Here is a 21,537-nt window from a genome sequence, read left to right on the forward strand (position 1 = left end):
GATGGAACATAGAGCATCATACATGCCCCACAATCACTACCAATAAGCATCCTTAGCCTTCCTATAAAAGTTTTAGGAGCATTTTTTCTATTGTTTCTTCTGCAGATGTATACTAATAATCTCATTAACAAAGTGAGCAAAATGAAGGAATAGAATTTTTTTCTCCTCATTTGAAAAGGCACATATTGTACTCATACCTACTAAGGTTCTGACACTAATCTCACAAGGTTATTTCTGAGTCAACTACCAGCAACACTTGGCAAGTAATTTGCCTTTGAAACATGTGGAACATTCTCCCGTTGAAAGTGAATTGGTACATTCATGCCAGTGAGTGATTCAACCTGGTGAAATGATTATGGACTTTAAAATGCCCTAGTTTTCACTTGGGAAACAGTCTGTTGACCTTTTAATTTTTTTTATTTTTAAAAAGAAAACAAACTATCATTATCCAATCCAAGTTCCCACTCCCTCCTCTCCACCCATTTCCTCAACATACCCTCCACCCCACCCTCGTCCACTCCTCAGAGAGGGTAAGGCACATTACTTTGGGGAAGTCCAATGTCCTCCCTATTATATCTAGGTTGAGTAAGGTAACCATCCAAAGAGAATAGGTTCTTCAAAAGCCGGAACATGCAGTAGGAATAAATCCTGGTGTCACTGCCAGTAGCCCCTCAGTCTGTCCCAGCCATGTAACTGACAACTACATTCAGAGGGTCTAATTTGGTCCTATGCTTCTTCCTGCCCAGTCTGATTGGTGTTGGCCAGCTCCCATTAGGTCAGACAGACTGTTTCAGTGGTTTTTCCCTCTTTGCTCATAGTCTCATTCTTCCCACTCTTCAGCTGGACTTTGGGTGCTTAGTCCAGTGCTCCAATGAGGGTCTCTGCCTCTGTTTCCATCAATTGATGAATAAAGGTTCTATGGTGATATTTTAGATATTTATCAGTCTGACTACAGGGCAAGACCAGTTTGGGCCCCCTTTCCTCTACTACTTAGAGTCTTAACTGGGGTCATCCTTCTGAATTCCTAGAAATTTCTCTAGATCCAGATTTCTTGTTAACCCCATAATGGCTCCCTCAATAAAGAAATCTCTTTCCTTGCTCTCATCTCTGTCCTTCCTCCATCTCAATTATGTTGTTCCCTCAAGTTCTCCTCGCCCCTTCCCTTCTCCCCTCCTCTCACCCTTCTCTCAGCCTTCTCCCTCCACCCTTATGTTCCCAAATTTGTCAGGCAATCTTGTCTATTTTGACTTTCCAGGTGGATTTATATATGTTTTTCTTAAGGTTCACCTTATTACTTAGCTTCTCTAGGATCATGAACTATAGGCTCAACATTCTTTGTTTATTTCTAGTATCTCCTTATGAGTGAGTATATACCATATTCATCTTTTGGGGTCTGGGTTACGTCACTCAAGATAGTGTTTTTTAGTTCTATCTATTTGATTGCAAAATTCAAGATGTTGTTTTTTTTTTTTACACCACTGAGTAGTACTCTAATGTGTCACATTTTCTATATCCATTTTTCAGATGAGGGGCACCTTGTTGTTTGCAGGTTCTGGCTATTACAAACAATGCTGCTATAAATGTAGTTAAACAAATGTCTTTGTTGTATGATTGAGCATCTTTTGGGTATATGTCTAAGAGTGGTATTGCTGGATCCAAAGGTAGGTTGATTACCAATTTCCTGAGAAACTGCCATGCTAATTTCCAAAGTGGTTGTATAAGTTTGCATTCCCACCAAAAATGGATGAGTGTTCCCCTTACTCCACACTGTCTCCAGCATAAGATACCATTGATGTTTTTTAAAGTCTCCCATAATCTTGGATAGGTAGGATCAAGAAAATGGCAATCCTGCCAAAAGCAATTTATAGATTCAATGCAATCCCCATCAAAATCCCAACTCAGTTCTTCACAGACCTTGAGTGAACAATAATCAACTTCATATGGAAAAACAAAAAACCCCAGGATAACCAAAATAGTCCTGTACAATAAAGGAATTTCTGGAGGCATCACCATCTCTGACATCAAGCTTTATTGTAAAGCTACAGTAATGAAAACAGCTTGATATTGGCATAAAACATAGAATTTGACCAATGAAATCAGATTCACACACCTATGAACACCTGCTTTTAACAAAAAAACTAAAATTATACAATGAAAAAAATAAAACATCTTCAACAAATGGTGCTGGCATAACTGGATGTCAACATGTAGATAAATGCAAATAGATCCATATCCATCCCTACGTGCAAAACTCAAACAAGTCCAAAGGTATCACTGAACCTGACAGAAGACAAAACAGAAAGTAGCCTCGTTGCATGGGCACTGAAGACCAATTCCTAAATATAACCCCAGAAGCACAGACACTAAGAGCAACAATAAATAAATGGAACCTCAAAAACTGAGAAGGTTCTGTAAAGCAAAGGACACAGTTAATAAGACAAAAAGGGAGCCTACTGAATGGGAAAAGATCTTCAACAACCCACATTAAACAAATGACTGATCTCCAAAATATATAAAGAACTCAAGAAATTAGACATCAAAATTCTAAATAACCCAATTAAAAATGGGGTACAGAACTGAACAGAGAATTCTCAACAGAAGAATCTCAAATGACTGAAAGACACTTAAGAAATGTTCAACATTCTTAGCCATCAGGGAAATGCAAATCAAAACAACTCTGAGATACCATCTTACACCTGTCAGAATGACTGAGGTCTGTTGACTTTTTTAACCTTTTTGATTATAGAAAGAAATAAAGGAAGTAAAGGAATGAGAAATGGCCGGTGTTTAAAAATGAGATGTTTTTAAGAGTCCCGAGTTTTGGTCAACTGTTTCTATGGGTTACACATCCTGTGGTAAAGCTCAGACAGTTCTTCATTCCAACAAAAATAATGTATTACTGCAGTTTCTTCATTTTCAAATGTGATGGTGTTTATTGAAGATTTTCTGTGTTGTCTAATGGTAGAGTGTTATGAGATGATATGCTAGTTTATATTTTTCAGTTGGTTGCAGTAATACTTTAAAGGGGACACAATCTGGGGGCAATGTGGCTTTTCTCTTCTCCTAAAGAAGGGAAGATTCTAATTCTATTTCCTTGAAATCTGAGCACAGAGATGACCTATGAAATCTTTCATCTTTCCGCCTTTAGAAAGAATATCCTAACTTGATATTTTGTGGATACTCAGAAGAGATTCTGATGAGATCACTGTCACACTTAGCCATGGGCCATTGGATAAAGCATCTCTTCCTACACGTATGTCATTTCCCTCAACATTCATTTCCGGTGCCTAGAATTACATTTCTTCATAAAGCAGCATATGAATCTATGCCTTAGGCTCTGCTTTCCTATAAACCCAGTGTAAGATGAAGAGAAAAGAAAAATTCTCAATTTTATGTCTCCAGACAAAATCTCAAACACGTATCAACTTCCACTAGAAAAAAAAGGGAAACTGTTTTGAAGAAAAATTGAATTAGCCTTAATATAATCAAATAAAGATATGAGTGACCACTGGGCTAAAATAGAAACTGATTTTTTAAACAAACACTTTAACACAGAAAGAAAAAAAGACTTTTATTATATCTTTTCCATTTCTTGAGAAAGTGATTTGTAGAGCCCAAAAATTATTAATTTATTAGTTACTGATCGATTGCTGTGAAGAGACACAATAACCAGGGCAACTCATAAAAAAAGCATTTAATTGGAGACGTGTTTACAGTTTCAAATGGTTAGTTCATAATCATCATGGTGGGAGGCAGGAAGGCATGATGGTAGGAATAACAAACAGTAGCTGAGGACTTTATATACTGTCATAGGAAGCAGACACACACACACACACAGAGACAGAGACAGAGAGACAGAGACAGAGAGACAGGGAGACAGAGACTGAGATTTGCCCATTCCACCAAAACCACACCTCCTAATCCTTCAACAAAATACTTTTACCGCCTGTTCTAAGCATTCAAATATAGAAACTCATTTGGGCCATTCTCACTTCAAGTCACCATAGCAAGGTTCCTATGGAACTCAGAGGCAGCTGGAGTAAGATGAGATAACTGTTGCTGAAAATGAGAAACTGTGTGGGAATAACTTAGGCATGAACATCCAGAAACGTCATGTGACACCAGCGTGGAGAACAGAATGGAGAAACACAACTTCACATTAGAACTTCTCGTGAAAATATCCTTAGACACTGATATCTTTTACACTAATATCTTTTATGGGATGTCATCTCTTTGAGACAAAAGAAACTCTTCCAAAGCAAAGTCAAATAATGCAAAATTTATCCCCACATACTGACACTTAATGAATTGTTTATTCTTCGTATATGATAATAAAAACATTCTAGAATGTGTGAGCTGAGAATGATTTGGGGGAGACAGATAAAGCAGCATGCAATCTCATAGCTGGCTGGGGGAAGAATTCAGATTTTCTGATTCTAAGTTGTAAGTCTAAGTCATCACATCATACAGTCCTTGAGATGAGAAAGGCTGTATTTTCATCCCCTAGAACTGATGTCCTTCTAGATATAGACACCCAGAAAGTGAACAACGGTGAACATTTATGGAACTAATGAGTAGCTGTAACCATGTGGTGAATATGTAAACAAAGATGCTCTCTTCCTGTTCTTAAACCTGTGCTTATCCATGCAAGAAATGGGGAGTGGATGCTTTTGGTGAGATAATTTTCTTTAAATAAAACTTCCTCCTTTGAACATTCAGTTATCTGAGAATTTTATGCAATGAGTTTTGACCACATTCACCCCCCCCCACTTCTCATAGATTCACCCTAATTCCCCATGAACTTTATGCCTGCTTGTTTCCTTAAATTCACATGCCAAGTACAATTTGTGCTGTCCATATGTTCACAAATGTGTAGCCTCCCAGTAGAGAATGGTTCATCTATCAGAGACAACATTTTTTTTTTAAATGACTTTCTCTCTCCCAGAAACTATCAATTGAAAATAGTTCCTCAGCTACTGGTGGGACTTCATGTCACCACCCCACTCCATGCTGGGATTGGAGCGGCCTCGTGTGTGTCCACAGTGCTTGTACGCGGCTGTCATATGCCCAAAGAACACCATTTTTTTAATAGTCATCCCCGACCTCTGGATGTGATAGTCTCTCTGTTCTTCTTCTTCAATGATCTCCCAGCTTTTCTTCTAAAAGACTGATTCTCTTAAGTGTAAGAATACATTGTAAATATTATTTGCTTTATAGCGCTTCACAATTGTGTGTTAAAAAATGAAGGTTTGAAACTACCACACAACCTAGAAGTCTGTTGAAGCATGGTTTCCATTTTGTCCTCATTTTGTATATCTGTATGATATTTTGGTAATCATTTCAAGTCTTTTCTTCATGATACCTTTTGGAATGATCTTTTAGGATTACTTTTTTAAAAAAATAATCTCTATATATTCTTGGACAATTCCATACATGGATACAATACACTTTGATCAAATCCATTTCAAATTCTCCTTTCTAACCTTCCCTAATGCCTGTCACAACACCACCTACATTTTCCATGTTCATATACCCCACTATTTAATAATACCAGGTCCTAGAGTTGTATGCAGGGATGTTAGCTGATCTATTGTTTTAAACTTGAGCAGGTAGCCAGAATGGTAGTGAGTTCATGAGTGAAGTGGTCATGTCATGCCCAGAGGACAGCTTTTCGTCCTATCCTTCCCATTCTCTGGTTCATAAATCCATTCTCTGCCTCTTCCATGATACCTTTTGTGGGGGGAAATGAATGATTTTCTATTGCTACTGTAGTTGTTTAAGGAATCTGCAAGCTGTGTCCATAGAGTTTGATGGACTCTATGTTCATCAATGACATAATATTACAATGACACCACCTACTGATCCTCCTCATTGTTCAATATTACTTTATATTCAATATTGAAAGTAGGAGATTTACAACTGTTTCTAAGTGCTCAAGTGGAAGCAAGGGTAGGATTTTTCTCACTTGAAATCTAAATATAGATGGGATCAGTCTTTGAGAGGAAAACATGCTGAAAGCCGAGACAGGCCTATACAAAATATGTTCTATTTGTCTTATAACAGTATCAAAGCCTAGATGGATAAATACCTATTTACAGTATGATTCACTGAATATCTTCAGCCAATTTTATTTTTAACATTGTAATTCTGTTTCTCCCTTCTCTTTCTCCTCTCTGAACCATCCCATATACTCCTTCAAGCTCTCCTTCAAATTTATGGCCTCTTTTTTCATTGTTATTGCCAACCTCTAAGACCCAGTTCTTAGGAGAAAAGAATATCCCTTTCAAAATTGTACTACTTGCAGACATTACATGTATTCACTCAGGAGGCCTGGCAGAGATAAACAACAATATAAAGAGTACTTTCATGACTGATATCATGATATCATATCAATATACAATAAAGGCACAATTTATTTTCAAGTCTCATTAGTTAAAAAATATGTCTTGAGCTATAAGCTGATATAGATAATGATTCTATTCACAGATATGCAAAAAAGTAGATTAAAAATCTTTCTGAAAATTACCTGCTGCTTTAGATACCCTTAAGGACATTTATGATTAGTGAGAAGTCAAAAATCTCAACATAAATTGGAGTTTCGCAAAAGTTTATTTTGTCTACAATGACCAAAATCACATAGCCTTAAACCTACAGGCACCAATCCTACCCCAGCCTCCCAAATTGCTAGGTCTACAAGAATGGAAGACTTGCACAAAGCATGTGCATCATAAGAGAATAAATTCCACTGTAAAATGTTGATTGTGACCCTTTGGGAGGACCTGAGGCTTTGAAACACTTGTGGAAGAACTCAGGCAGATGAGAGTGGTGGAGGTAGCAAGGGAACTAAAATGACAAATGGAGCCTCAACTGTGACTGGATTGTACAAGACTCATGATAAAATTTAAACTGATAAAGTGTTGCTTCTTGAGAATGGGCAAAGATGGGTTTACTGAGATGGAGCTGATGCAGGTGAAGATGGTGGGAACTTTGTTGAAGTGACAACAGAGAATTTAGAAAACGCCTGAATGTAGTTGACAAAGTAATGGTAGATTTTGAGAGAACTGACTGACTAATTTTGAAAAGATGCCATTTAATGGGTAAAATAGCATCCAACTTTGGCAAATGCTACTTAGAATCATTTTATAAAAGGGAGCATAAATTGATAGAGCAAATGTTATTCCTGATGTGTTTTAAGAAATAATCTTAGTCACTCAACTGTCTGTAATCACGTCCCATATCAAATGAGAGCATCCTTTTGGAGACCCCTGAACTCCATGAAGACTCAAAGCATTGAATACACTTTTTATGGCTGAAGTATTTCATAATTAAGATATATGGATTGCTATTTTGTAAATACTGTTATTCTACATTAGATGGACTGCAATATCACATAAACACAGCTCTTACATGCCCTGGAAAAAATGAAAGAGTTCACGTGACCCACTTTTTATTATTTTGTTTACTTTATTGTGGTAATCCGGAAAAATTCTGCATTTTTTTTTTGTGTGTGTGAGACAGGGTTTCTGTGTAGCTTTGGAGCCTGCCCTTGATCTAGTTCTTTAAAAAAAAAAATTATTATTTTTATTTTATATATTTTTTTCTTTTTTTGGTTTTTTGAGACAGGGTTTCTCTGTAGCTTTAAAGCCTGTCCTGGAACTAGCTCTTGTAGACCAGGCTGGCCTTGAATGCATAGGGATCTGCCCACCTTTACCTCCAAAGTGCTAAGATTAAAGGCATGCACCACCACTGTCTGGCTCAAATCTGCATTTCCAAGGTGTGTCTTGAGGAAATTGGCATTAAATTCTGTGAAATTGCTAAAGAGGAAGAAACATTTATATATACTCACATTTTTTTTTTTTATAAAGTCTACGGGGAGTCACATTCTCAAGAGTGTGTTAACCTCAATACTTGCTCGAGAGGTCATGGTTTTGTTGTGGGGAATGTGGAGCCTTGGAGGAACAAAGTCTCTTAGGAAAGTCATTTTCACATTTTTCCCAGGCAATTACTCAAGTTCAAGGCAGACTGAATCACTCATATACACCACTTCCTGACAAAGCAATCTGAACACCCTGTAAACAAGAAGGGAAATCAAAGGTGTCAAGAACAAACTACTGTCTTATCAAACCACATGATTAAGAGGTTCTCTGGGATATTCTTGAGATGTTAAGATGGTTCAGCAGTTAAAAGAATGTACTACTCTTGCAGAGGACCCATTGTGGTTCCAGTATCCACACTGGGCAGTTCACTTCTAACTCCATCTCCAGAAGGTCTGATACTTTCTTCTGGTCTCTACAGGCATCTGCATTCGTGTGCACATTCCTGCATAAAAACGTATAGTATCACAGTATAACATATTAAATATACAGAGTTAAGTAGGTTCTATGGTTTTAGGGTTTTCTGTATTTGCTTTGAGTTAAATTCAAGAATTACTAAGGAAAACCAGTCACTTTAAAGAAAGGCCAAGAATTCTATTATAAACATTAGAAAAATCAGTGACAAATGTGTGTGTCGTTTTGTGCTAAATTGTTCCCCCAAAATCCCTTTTTGACTTTATAAATAAGGATTTCAATAGTATTTCAGGGCCATTGAATTATTATTGTTCACTTGTCTTTTTTTAAAAAAATTATTTATTTATTAAAAAAACTATTTTTTCTCATTTTACACACAAATCCCAGTTCCATCTACCTCCCCTCCTCCCTTTTCTCTACCTCTCACCTACACCCTGTCCACTCCTCAGAGAAGATAAGGTTTCCCATGGGAAGTCAACAAAGTCTAACACATTGCTTTGAGGCAGGATCAAGTACCTCCCCACTATATCTAGGCTGAGCAAGGCATCTCTCCAAAAAGAACAGGTTCCAAAAAGCCAGTTCAAGCACTAGCAATAAATTCTGGTCTCACTGCCAGTGGCCCTCAGTCTTCCCCAGCCATAAAACTGTCACCCACATTCAGAGGGGCCTAGTTTGGTCCTCTGCTGTCAGACCAGAGTCAGCGACCTCCCATTAGCTCAGGTAAACTGTTTCAGTGTATATCCCCATCATGGTCTTAACCCCTTTGCTCAAAGTATTGCTCCTCCCTCTCTTTTTTATTTTTTTTTAGTTGTTGAAAAAAATTTCCGCCTCCTCCCCATTTTCCATTTCCCTCCCCCTCCTCCTACACATCGCCCCCTTCCCCCACTCCCCTCCTCCTCTCCCCACTCCTCTCCCCCTCCCCCCACTCCATTCCCCATTTCTCTCGAGATTGAAGAGCAGTCCAGATTCCCTGCCCTGCCGGAAGTCCAAGGTCCTCCCACTTCTATTCAGGTCCAGGAAGGTGAGCATCCAAACAGGCTAGGATCCCACAAAGCCAGTTCATGCATTAGGATCGAAACCTAGTGCCATTGTCCTTGGCTTCTCATCAGCCTATAGCCATACTGATGAATATCTTGCATATCACCTTAGAACCTTCATCTGGCGATGGATCGAGGTAGAGACAGAGACCCAAATTGGAGCACCGGACTGAGCTCCTAAGGTCCAAATGAGGAGCAGAAGGAGGGAGAACATGAGTAAGGAAGTCAAGACCACGAGGGGTGCGTCCACCCACTATGACAGTGGAACTGATCTATTGGGAGCTCACCAAGGCCAGCTGGACTGGGACTGAATAAGCATGGGATGAGACTGGACTCTCTGAACATGGCGGACAATGAAGGCTCCTCCCTCTCTTCAACTGGACTTTGGGAGCTCAGCCCAATGTTTTGCTGTGGATCCATCAGTTGCTGGATGAAAGTTCTATGATGACAATTAAGGCAGTCATCAACCTGACTACAGGGCAAGGCCAGTTCAGGTACCCTCTCCACTATTGCTTAGGGTACTAGCTGGGGTCATCCTTGTGGACTCCTGGGAATTTCCTGTCTTTAACTTTGAAGTAGAAACTATTGTTTTACATGTGTAAATAAATCAACAGTTTCAATTTTTTTTGACTGTGCCTTAAAATATATCACATGAATCAGTAGTTTTCAACATTTTTTTTTTTTTTTGGTTTTTTGAGACAGGGTTTCTCTGTAGCTTTGGGGCCTGTCCTGGAACTCGCTCTTGTAGACCAGGCTGACCTCGAACTCACAGAGATCCGCCTACCTCTGCCTCCCAAGTGCTGGGATTAAAGGCGTGTGCCACCACCGCCCGGCTCAACATTTTTTGATAGAGATGATAGGCAAACACACACACACACACACACACACACACACACACACACACACACACACTATAATTCCTCTTTTTAATACCATGAAAAACGACTTGCCTGAAACCCTCAATTGTTCATGCTCTGTTTTAGCTCAAGAACAGAAAGAAGCGACTGAGTGTGGATGCTCATGTGCCTTGGCAGATGTTGGTGGGCAGAAGGGTGATGTCCTGGCCTTTCACCTTCTCTAAGGAAGGGACACGATGCTGCTATGTAAACCAAGGTGCCTGGCTTACAAGCTCTTTGGGATCCTCCTGTCTCTTCCACATGCCTCTTTGCCCCTATGGCCATAGGAGCTCTGGATTTAGAGACACTGTCCTCAGGGTCAACTCTACATGGGGAAAGGGGTCCAGATTCTAGTTCTCATGCACAGAAAATTCTTCCCTCTCTGAGTCAACTCACTAGCCCCCAAATCACACTTTTGTGGTGCTGGAGTCAAACTTAGGGTCCATGCTTTGTTTGGAAAATGCCCTAATATTGAGGCATATCCTCAGTTTCAAGAAACACTTTTTGAGGAGCACTTTTTAAAAAGCATAATTTAGTAGAATAGAAATTAATATTATTCTTTTTTGATAAGTAAAATGAAGAATTATTTAAATTCTTTTGTTTGAGATATTACCATGCTCTTTCTCTCCCAGAGGAAATCATGAAATAAAAATATATTTCTAATTGTGGGGTCTAGTCAAGTTGACCCTTCCTGGTTTTGGAAATGCATATAAAATAAATATAAAATTCAAGAAATAAGAGTTAAAAGAGAGAGATGAAGTACAACACAAGACAAGAAAAGATCGAAGGAGAGAAGCAATAGCTATACCACTTCATGATCTAAGACTAACCCATTTGTTTCCCAAGAGAACAGGTTTCTGTTTTCAGTAAAGAATGTTCTTTTAACTGGACTTCGGATGAAATAGCCAGCTTTTAAAAAAGCATTAAGACTGATAGGGGAATGAAGTCATGCTGCCAGACCATGTGATTTATTAAAAGAATTGAGAACAAAATAAAATAAAAATGAATGGTGGAACATGGCAGATCTATAAGAAGACTGCTCTGGACATGTGGGAGTTGTCTGTATCGGAGGGAGGTGCTTGGATTTTGAAGAGGCACAGGAGAGGCTGAAGGTAGGAGTGTGGAGGTGGATTTACTGATGTGCGGAGATAGAGGGGTGGCATGATATAGAAGAAGGCTCCAACTGAGGATGCATTGTCAGGAATATACCAGATATTCAGTTGTTAGAACGTCATAGAAAAATTATTGCGCTTAAATTTTAGAACCATGGTTTGAAATGTGTTTTAAATAAGGTGTATCAATCACCTGGACTGCATATAATCAATCCTCATTATTCTTAGATCCTGTGTTTGTAATTTCAAGTACTTGCTAAAATTTATTTGTAACCTCAAAAATCAATACTTGGTTGGCACTTCAGTGCTCATCTGTGAATATTCACAAAGTTGCAAAATACTTGAGTTGCTCCTGGACACATTCATCGTTGAGGTCAAGCCAACACACTCGTGTCTGGTGACCAAATATAAATTCTGTGGCTCATTTAGTGCCATCCTAATCAGTTTTGTGCTTTGGATTGGTGACTCCATGGTTTAAGATGACTAAGTGTAGCTTTATAGTATTATCAAATGTTTCTAAGCACAGCAAAGTTGTGGTGTATGCTGTCTAGTTTTATGTCAACTTCACCCAAACAGTAATCTTTCGGAGCAAGCATGTGTTAAGTTTTTTTTTTTTTGATGGATGTCTGATGGTAGGGTCCAGCTCACTGTGGGTACTAACATCCCTGGGCTGGTGCTCCTGGGTGCTAAAAGGTGGCCCACTGAGCAAGCCTAAAGAACAGGTCTGTAAGCAGCACTTTCCCAAGGTTTGAGCTCCTGCTCTAATTTGCTCAGCAATAGAGTGTGATGCGAGAGCTGTAAGCTGAAATAAAGCCTTTCTTCCCCAAGCTGTTTATGGTGATAGTGTTTATCACAGCAATAGAAACTCTAACTAAACAGTGACCTCAATAAAATGATGGTCTACATTTGATATGTGCAAAGGGCTGTTGACTCTAAAGTCAATGTTAACAAGTCATCAATTTATATTGACGTATCTTAGGTATATTTCAACAGAAAGATACAAAAGAATCAGGTTCTGTATTGATCGGTTGATGGCAGAACTGTGACACTATGCTCCTGGGAACCTAACCAGCACTTCAGTATTTGTTAACTCGGTGTTTGAAAGTGTTGCATTTAAAATGAACTACTATGGATAGCGAGAGCTGACTGAGATAAAAAAAATTGTCCAAATGTAAATGAATTATTAAAATAGAATGTTGATAGTTTTGTTTTATATTTCTCAGTTTTGCCTTTGCTTCTGCAATAATAAAGCTTTTAGAAATTAAATACTCTGAATAAATAAATTGCACACCTTTAATTAGGTAATTGTGCTGTGTGAAATTTCCTGGGAAAATATGACATGCACAAATCTACTCACCCAGATAGTGAACCTACAACAGACCAAAGTAATGTCTGCCTCAAAGCCCAAGATGGTGGATTAAAATGGTGTTACCTGGGCTGTTGCTTTCGTTACTAAAATTGAACACACAGTTAACAGTTATATGCATATAAGATTGTGCTAATAGTTTCTTTATCAAACATAGAATGATAGCTTATACTCTATACTATTTTACTATATTATATAACACATCATAGTTCTGATATGTCATTTGATCTAAGGATTTTAATTAAATAAGCTAAGCATAGCTTTCATGGCTCAGTGGAATAACCACATGGTAAACTCAGAGTTATCATGATCTGTATATAAATTGGTAGCAATATATAGGCCAAGACAAGTTTGTGGATCAGAAATAGTACTTCTAACCGTCAGGGTCTGAGGCAGATATTTGTATTGCTGATTATTGGTGTCATTCATTATCTTAATATTTCTGAGTCTGATCTATTTTATACTGCTCTTTTTAATTTTATAGTCATTTTATAGTGGATCCTTGACTTCATCAATTCTATTGTCATTATGGGTATTATATGACCTTATAATCACACAGATATCAGCTGGAGTACTCAGAATAATATTTAATCATTATGACAAAGTGTGTTTTTATAGCAATGGACATAAATGTAGATTGGTAGCTTTTCTATATTAACCTTCAAAATTAGCAATCATTTTTACTCAACATTCAAGTGAAGACTATGATTAGGACCAAAAGATGATGAATCAAAATGATGTTGCTTGATTAAAATTAGGTTTTTCTTAAATTAGTGCTGACTTTGTTCTTTGTGAGCTAATCAAACTCACTATGTGAGTGGTTGCTGTCTTTGGTTAAGACCAGATATTATGCAAATGAAACAATATTGTGGATTATTTTAAAAATTTCTTGCTGGTCAGTCATACCACTAAGCATTTAATATTCTCTTTATTGGAATTGGTTCGTAGTGCTTCTCGGCCTTTTGGCTAAGATCAAGTGGAATGTATTTGTGACATTTATTGATGATATGACAAGGGATAAGTATGTAAGTTGTCAATAATCAGTCATAAGGTCCTTGGTAATAGATTTAAGAACTCAATCTCCTGTAAAAATACATTACTCCCAATTGACATTGACTCTGACCTATAATATTAGAGTTTCAGAGAAAATTCTAATATTATAGAAGGAACACATTCTTTATAGTTTAATGATGATTATTTATGTATGATTTGGGTTTAGAAAGTGCATCCTGTTCTAAATGAACTTCTATTCTTAGCTCCTTGTGTTCCATTTCATATGAATTCATCTATACCCATTTACCATTTAGTTATATTCTCCCTGTTAGGAATGTGTACGTGTCAAACACTTTAAAGTGCTCTTTTCCCCCACCTATCTGCCTAATTAAAAAGATGAGTTTTTGTGTGTGTATGCCACACGCACATACATGTGTGTGTGACATACACACACATGTACACACACATTCACTTTAGAAGTACATGTCGAGACCAGAGCTTAGAATTATACCTATTTTTATATGTGTGGTGTTAGCAGATTTTTTATGAAGAAATGCTTTCAGGTTTAGGATTACTCTAATGTTCCAGGAATCATGAAATTTTAACACTAAAAGTATTTTAATGAATTATTCAGCATTTACTCACAATTCATTATAATGGAAAAACAAATTTAATTTAAACACATTTTGCCAAAATATGCAGTAGTGACATATACCATTTACTGCTTTATAGCAATTTAACAATTAAAAGAATTCAGGGGTACCTTAGGGGGTGGTTCTGGCTAAACACTTTGAGTGCAAATGCCCCCGGCATGGTGTATATTTATACAGTAAACTGAGGTTAGGTTCCCCTTTTCTGGAAGGATCATTTTACCTCTGGCTATTAGCCCCTAGCTTCTGTATCTTACTTTAATGATGGTTATAACTTGGCATTAACTTTCCCCAGGATGGGGAATCTAGAGCTGGAGCATACAAGGAAGCAAAAACAGTGTTGTCTTCTGTAACTAGTTGCAGAAACTGCAACCAACACCTCCACCTTATCTTGAAACATTATATATAGTCCCATTCAAGGGGAAGGTAATCAGCCTTACATATTGAAGGGAGAATTATCAACACTACTGTCTCTGAGTAAGGGCTGCTGCATTGGTTTGAAGGAGGGTTCTCCCATCCAAAACTCTTCTTGAAAGTCCTCAGTGAAAAGGTGTTAGGAGGCATTGTGTTCGCAAGGGGACACAACCTTTCTCATGAATGAGACTGAGAAGTTAGTTCATGTGAAAAAAAACCTATAAGATTTAGGAATTGAGTCCATTCCTTATACCTCTTCATTCATGTGAGAGACTGTGCTGCAGAAGAATGAACTGATTGTCACACTACTTTCAGGGGTATATTAGACCCTTTTCTTCTTAATTAGAAAGCTAATTATTCATCATATTTTTTAACTTCATATTTCCCCAGTGAACAAGATGCCCTCCCCTTAACAAATCCCTTAAATCTGAGGTTTTCTCTTTCCTGAACCTACTTATTTCCCTGACATAATCACCACATTTCTTTACATACCGATCATCATGGGGCTATGATGCTATATTCTCCCATCTTTATTTTATCTCTCCTCTCTCTTCTCATTGTTAAAATTGTCATTTAGTCTACCAACCCCAGAAACAATTGTTTTCCCTTGACAAAAACAATAAATTTTTATCCACCCTTCACACTAAAATTTTTCAAGAAATTCCCATCAATAGGACTAGAAAATAAAATTATATCCAGTCAATTTAATATTGTTAAGTGTCATAATTATCTCCAATGTTGATATTTTGATCCTTAAAAATGTAAAAAATGAAATATGCATTCTGAACTCACTCCTAACAGATGTATTAAGGTTAAAAAAATACTTCTTTTTAGTCCTAAACCCAATAACTTTGATTTTAATTCAATCTTTGACTTTTTAGTAACCTCCACAGTGTACATTAATTGCTAAACAAACTCTGCAAAGTAAAAGCTGTTAAGCACAATTAGTCAAATATGAAACTATTTATTATCATATTCCACATAGTCCAGTTAGGGAAAATAACAGGTTTCTTTCTATCTACAGCTTTAATCTGGTAGATTTAGATTTTTTTAGGTTAATAGGGCCAAATAAATAGAAAGCAGCAACAGCAAAGGAAGCTCAGTACTCTATTGAGGATGGGCAAACCTGTACCCACACCATAATCACGGAGAGATCTAGATTACTTGAGTTGTTAGGATTTGGGGCTGATAAACTCAATGGATTTATGACTTGAGATTCACATATGTTAAAAGTATATATGATGACAGGGATGAAGAGATGGCTGGGTAGTTAACAGTACTTGCTGCTCTTCTAGAACACCTAAGTTTGCCTCTCAGCACAACATTGAGTGGTTCACAACCTCTTCTAAGTACATCCCCGGGGGCTATGACACCCTCTTCAGGCCTCTCTGAAGTACATATGTGCACACATACACACACAAAGACTAACAACACATACAGGAGCAAAATAAAATACGTTTTCTAAAAAGAAAACAAGTAATATTGTCTACCCTGTAATTTAACCATAAAACCCATCCATAATTCAAATGCCCTCAATGTTTCTATTTTCCAAATAAGAACGCTGTTCTACAGGAAGATTAAGTGACTTATACAAGATTGCATTTCTACAAGGCAATAAAGAGACACACCCAGGAGTCCTCATCTTCAACCACCACAATACATCATCCTTTCTGTCATGTGTCTCATTACGTGCAACACAAATAGATGACATGTGATATATGACATATGATGTGATAGTCGCACTATCTCGCCTTTCTATTATACCATAAGGAAGTGTCTGCTCAAACTCTTGGCAAAGGATAGTTATAGAATTTAAGATCATGAAAGGGTGGAGATGAGCTGATTGTACAAAATCCGTTATGTACTATTGACTGTAAAATCACTGATACTATACAACTCCTCCTCCTGTTGTAATTTGCCATCATTATGTTCTAAGACTATTGCCATCAGTTACTTCTCTGCAGGATGGAATGACTCTAAATTCTATTTAGGATAAGGAAACTAAAGCTAGAAAAGAGTATTTACACGTAAATGTCATTTATGAAGCCAGTGGTAAGAAATCCAGTTATTCTCAGCAAATCCGGTGAAGAAGCAGAAATATATTGAAAGTGCAGTAGACTGACAAGTGCTGGCTTTACCGTGGTTGTGCTATTTCATTTCCTGTTCTTCCTGTGTGAGCACTCTGGTTTCTTCACAGTCTCTCCTGTTTGTTCTTTTTGTCAAATATCGAAACCATTCTAACATGGAGTTAAATAAACGTGTATGAGGTTGAATAACTCCTATAAGGCATGAAGAATACTTTTCAGTTAAAAAAAAACTTTTTAAGTTGATATATTAGTGCTACAGGGGTACCTGTAAATCAAAGACAAAGTATAATTTTTATATTTGTCTTGTCTATCCAATTTAATTTACTTATCAAAAGAAAAAGATGAGAAAAGAGGCCAAACTACCCAGAGCTAAATAACAAACAAACAAAACTCATAACAAAATTACCATAAAAAAAGCCTTCCCCATAGTACAAGAACTCACTGCAGTGATATCAGTTTTGTCACGGGATTTGAGGTAATTTGAATATCATAGGCAAAAAGAATAGGCATTTGACAAAATTATTTGAGTAAATTTAACATTATTCCATTTTATAAATTTGTCTTTCAGAACATATTGACAAGGTAGAATGAATTTGAGATAAGGATAATATGTTTGTGAGAAATGCTTATAAATTTATCCTTTACAAAGGGGTAACAGAATTGTAATTGGTAAGGAACTTAAACTTGGTGTGATGGACATGAAACCTGCAAACGGAGGCTGCACTTTTGTGTCCCGACAGCAAGGTCCCAAATAATCACACAGAAATTTACATTAATTAAAAGTGGTTCCTCCTATAGTTCAGACGTATTACTAACTAGCTCTTACATGTGAATTCACCCATTTCTATTAATTTATGTATCGCCACATGGCTGTGCCTTTTACAGGTCTTCTGGCATGTTGTTCATGTCTCCCTTGACTCTGACCCTCATCATCCAAATCCTCCCTTTGATTGTTCTGCCTAACCCTATCCTGCCTAGCTATTATTCATCAAACAGCTTTTATCAATAACCAATGGGAACAATATATATTTACAATATACAGAGGCATCTCATAGCATTTCCCCCTTTCTGTTTAATAAAAGGGAAAGCTTTAACTTTAATATAGTAAAATTATATATAATAAAACAGTTACCAGGTAAGAATTATAGTTATAATATCTAGTCTATTATATTTGAAAAATTAGAGAAAATACATAATTATCTATTATATCTTGGTGAATTTAAAGTTTTATATCTAATTTATCCTTTATCATAATTAAGAAAAACTATAATTATTTGGTCTTCACTCCATCAAAGACCAGAGAAGGAAATATTACCTGAATAAGTAGGAAGTGCAAACAAGCGACTTCCAAAAATGTAAGAGCCGACTGGGGTCCTGGATGGAATAAAAAGGACGAAATGAGCTGAAAAAAAAAATGTAAGGGATGACAGAAACAGCTGGCTGCCTGGATAGTCACTCAGGGTTATTCACTCAAGGTTACTCTGTAATATTGGGGCTTCATCTTTGGCCTACAGGCCTAGCATATCTGACTGACTGTTTTGTGAAGCAAGGAATTTTGCAGGACAGTCATACCCTGTCTTGGCAAAGTGCAGCAGTTGCCTTTCTTGGGTCCTGCTGGTTCAGTTTGGACAGTAACGGTCAGGAATTGTGGCAAGGGCAGTTTCTTTGCCCATGTGACTAGCTTTTGCCATAAACAGAACAAGCTTCCGAGTTTTTTCAATGCCTATCATCTTTCTTAGACTATGTTGGTGCTGCCGGGAGCAGACTTGTCTCACTGTCATGAATAGTCTAAGTTATTTAAACCTTTTAAGTGTCATATACTGTAGGTTTTGGAAATGTTTGAAGAATAACTGTCTGAAATATATTTTTGTATATCTAGAAAACCTAACATGACTATAAGTTTGGCTATTATAGATGAATATTAATCTGCATTTTTAATTATATATTACATTCTTAAATGAGCTATGTAAACATATGACAGTCTGTCAGCTTTTTTGTTTTTGTTTCCCTGACATTCAGGGCATAAAATGCATAAAACTTAGTTTGGTTAATATTTCTCACTTGTTTTGTGGATGTATTTATGTCATTGCACTTGTTATTTAATCATCTGACTTTCTGGTGTATTTTAAATGTGTGAGTCCTAAAATTTTGCCAGCAACAGTCATTCTTTTTACCATATATTATAATCTATCTCTTTGTCTATTTTCTGTCTATCTGTCTATCTGTCTATCTATCTATCTATCTATCTATCTATCTATCTATCTATCTATCTATAACTATCTACCATTTACCTGCTACATACCTATCTATCTATCCATCAGTCTCTAGCTGATTGTCTGTCTGTTGGTCTGGATAATATGAATCTAGCACTCTATCACCCAGTGCCATCCATCACCTCTATCTATTTCCATGATAGCTTCTAGTTTCCCCTTCCCTACACTGTCTGGTTCAGAATGAAACAGTATAGCTTTAAATAAACATTTACTCTCATTATTTTGTATTTTCAAACTTTGTGATTATTTCAACTCTTCAACACTCATTATGAGAGATATCCACTCACATCTTATTTATTTTTTATATGTTAGCTATCACATAGTTCAGATATTACCCTGAGTGTAACAATAACCATTATTATTCTTCATTAGTAAAACTATCAGCAAAATCCACAGCCTTCTCAAGTTTATTGTCTTAGATATTTGTTGTATATGAGTTCTCTGCCCCTCCTATTCTCTTCTCTCTTATTATTTTCCTCTCTCTCTCTTTCTCTCTCTCTCTTTCTCTCTCTCCCTCCCTGTTTTTAATATTTGGAACACTGTAGAATAACCTGTGAAAAATGCTACAAAGCCTAACAAAGTCTTAGGGACTAAATGTTATATGCATATGCACTGATATCCTTTTATGTATGCATGGGAGGCTCTTTTTCCTTTTACAGAGTTAGTTTCATTTTGGCCTTCTATGCTCTCCTTCCTAGTATACATGAAACATATTTCACATGCATGAACCACCTTATTTGATGATTCCTCAAAAGGATTTATTTTATTGATGCATATGTATATGTGTTTATGTGCACCATGTATGTGCAGGTGTGTAATTGATAGGGCACTGGATTCCTTGAATTACAAGTGGTTGTGTACTCTTATATATAGATGCTTCGAACTGAACCCAGGTCCTCTCAAAGAGCGTTAAGCGCTCTTGACTTCTGAACCATCTCTCTAGTTTCCTTGGTGATAACTTTTGAGTTACTTCTCATAAATGAATCTCATACAGACAAAGTATAAAAGCAGAATAAAATAAACAGGAAGGCAGAAGGAGATAAAAATACATATTGACTTAAAATCTAAAGTGCTAAAAATACCAACTGTTGTTCTAAAGAAAATAAAGGTGTTGACAGATGATATTTAAACATACATTTATAAAACACAGTGACAGCAAATACTCTTTCTTTATCCCTCCAGGGAGAATGTATTAACAAAATACACTTACCTCATGCATTACATTAACTCAAAACATACCTACATAAAGCTCCAAATCTTCTAGCTTTTTAAGCAATAGTCAGATGTGAACTTTGTGGAAAATACCTACCATAACCTTTCTATCATCTTTCACCATCAGCTCTAACCTGATCTTTTTAAACCTGAACTTCTCTAGGCACTGACAGATACCCATGGAATTTAAAAAGTGTGTCTTAGTGATTTGTTTAGAAATCAACATGTGCTATATTCTGACCAACGGCATTTAGCCTGAATCATGTGGTTGGTTTCAATATATATATATATATATATATATATATATATATATATATATACACATATATATATATATATATCACCACATTAGTACTATCCTTGTATTTCCATATGAAAAATGAAGCCACTTTTTATTTATGCATTTTTTATAACCTAATGTGTATAGGTTTATTGTCTACATGTATGTTTGTACAGCACATGTATGCAGTGTTCATAGAGGCTAGAAGACAATGTCTGATTCTCTGAAATTGAAGTGACAGATGGTTGTGAGCCATTATGCAGGTATTGAGAATCCAGCCTGTGGTCCTCTGGAAGAGCAGACAGTGCTCTAGTCACCTACTTCTGTAAATTTAGCAGTATAAAGAATCAGCTTATTCTCATGTGTTCCACAGAGCTGTTGCAGTGGATGTGGGACCCTTACTGCCAAGAACTATATAGTTGTCAATGAGTATTCAGAATGTCTGTAGTGACTCTTGCTTATCAAAATGCAGTGCAAGAAATCCAGTAACATGTACTGATATATCTTAAATTATGAAACATACATTCCATTTCTTTAAGATTTATTTTATTTTTAAGTGTGTGTGTGTGTGTGTGTGTGTGTGTGTGTGTGTGTGTGTGTGTGTTGGGTATATAAAAATAAATGTGGGTGCCCATGAAAGGTAGGGCTATTGGATTTACTATATGTGCAGGTAAAATTTTTTGTGCGTCATCTGAATTGGTCCCTTGGCATTGATCTTGGGTCCTCCCAAACAGCAGTACATTTTCTTTAAAAAATACTTATTTTTAAAGAATAAAATCAACTTTGACTGTTTAGTCTATTTTCCCTTACTCTAATCAGAGAGAATTGTTTTGTAAAAAATAATCACTTTACTCAATACTAAAATTTTCAAAATGGAGTATATTTTCTTTAAGAAATTACAAAAACTAAGAAGAAAATGCCACATAACA

At 36.7% G+C, this 21,537-nt stretch overlaps 1 protein-coding gene across 10 annotated transcripts in view; it reads left to right on the forward strand.

The window, feature by feature from the left end:
- Marchf1 (membrane associated ring-CH-type finger 1) overlaps positions 1-21,537 on the forward strand; it is an 814,098-nt gene that overhangs the window by 146,094 nt on the left and 646,467 nt on the right. The gene's annotated exons all lie outside the window — the stretch shown is intronic.

The sequence above is a fragment of the Microtus pennsylvanicus genome, chromosome 9, assembly GCF_037038515.1.
Source record: "Microtus pennsylvanicus isolate mMicPen1 chromosome 9, mMicPen1.hap1, whole genome shotgun sequence".
Classification (NCBI taxonomy): domain Eukaryota; kingdom Metazoa; phylum Chordata; class Mammalia; order Rodentia; family Cricetidae; genus Microtus; species Microtus pennsylvanicus.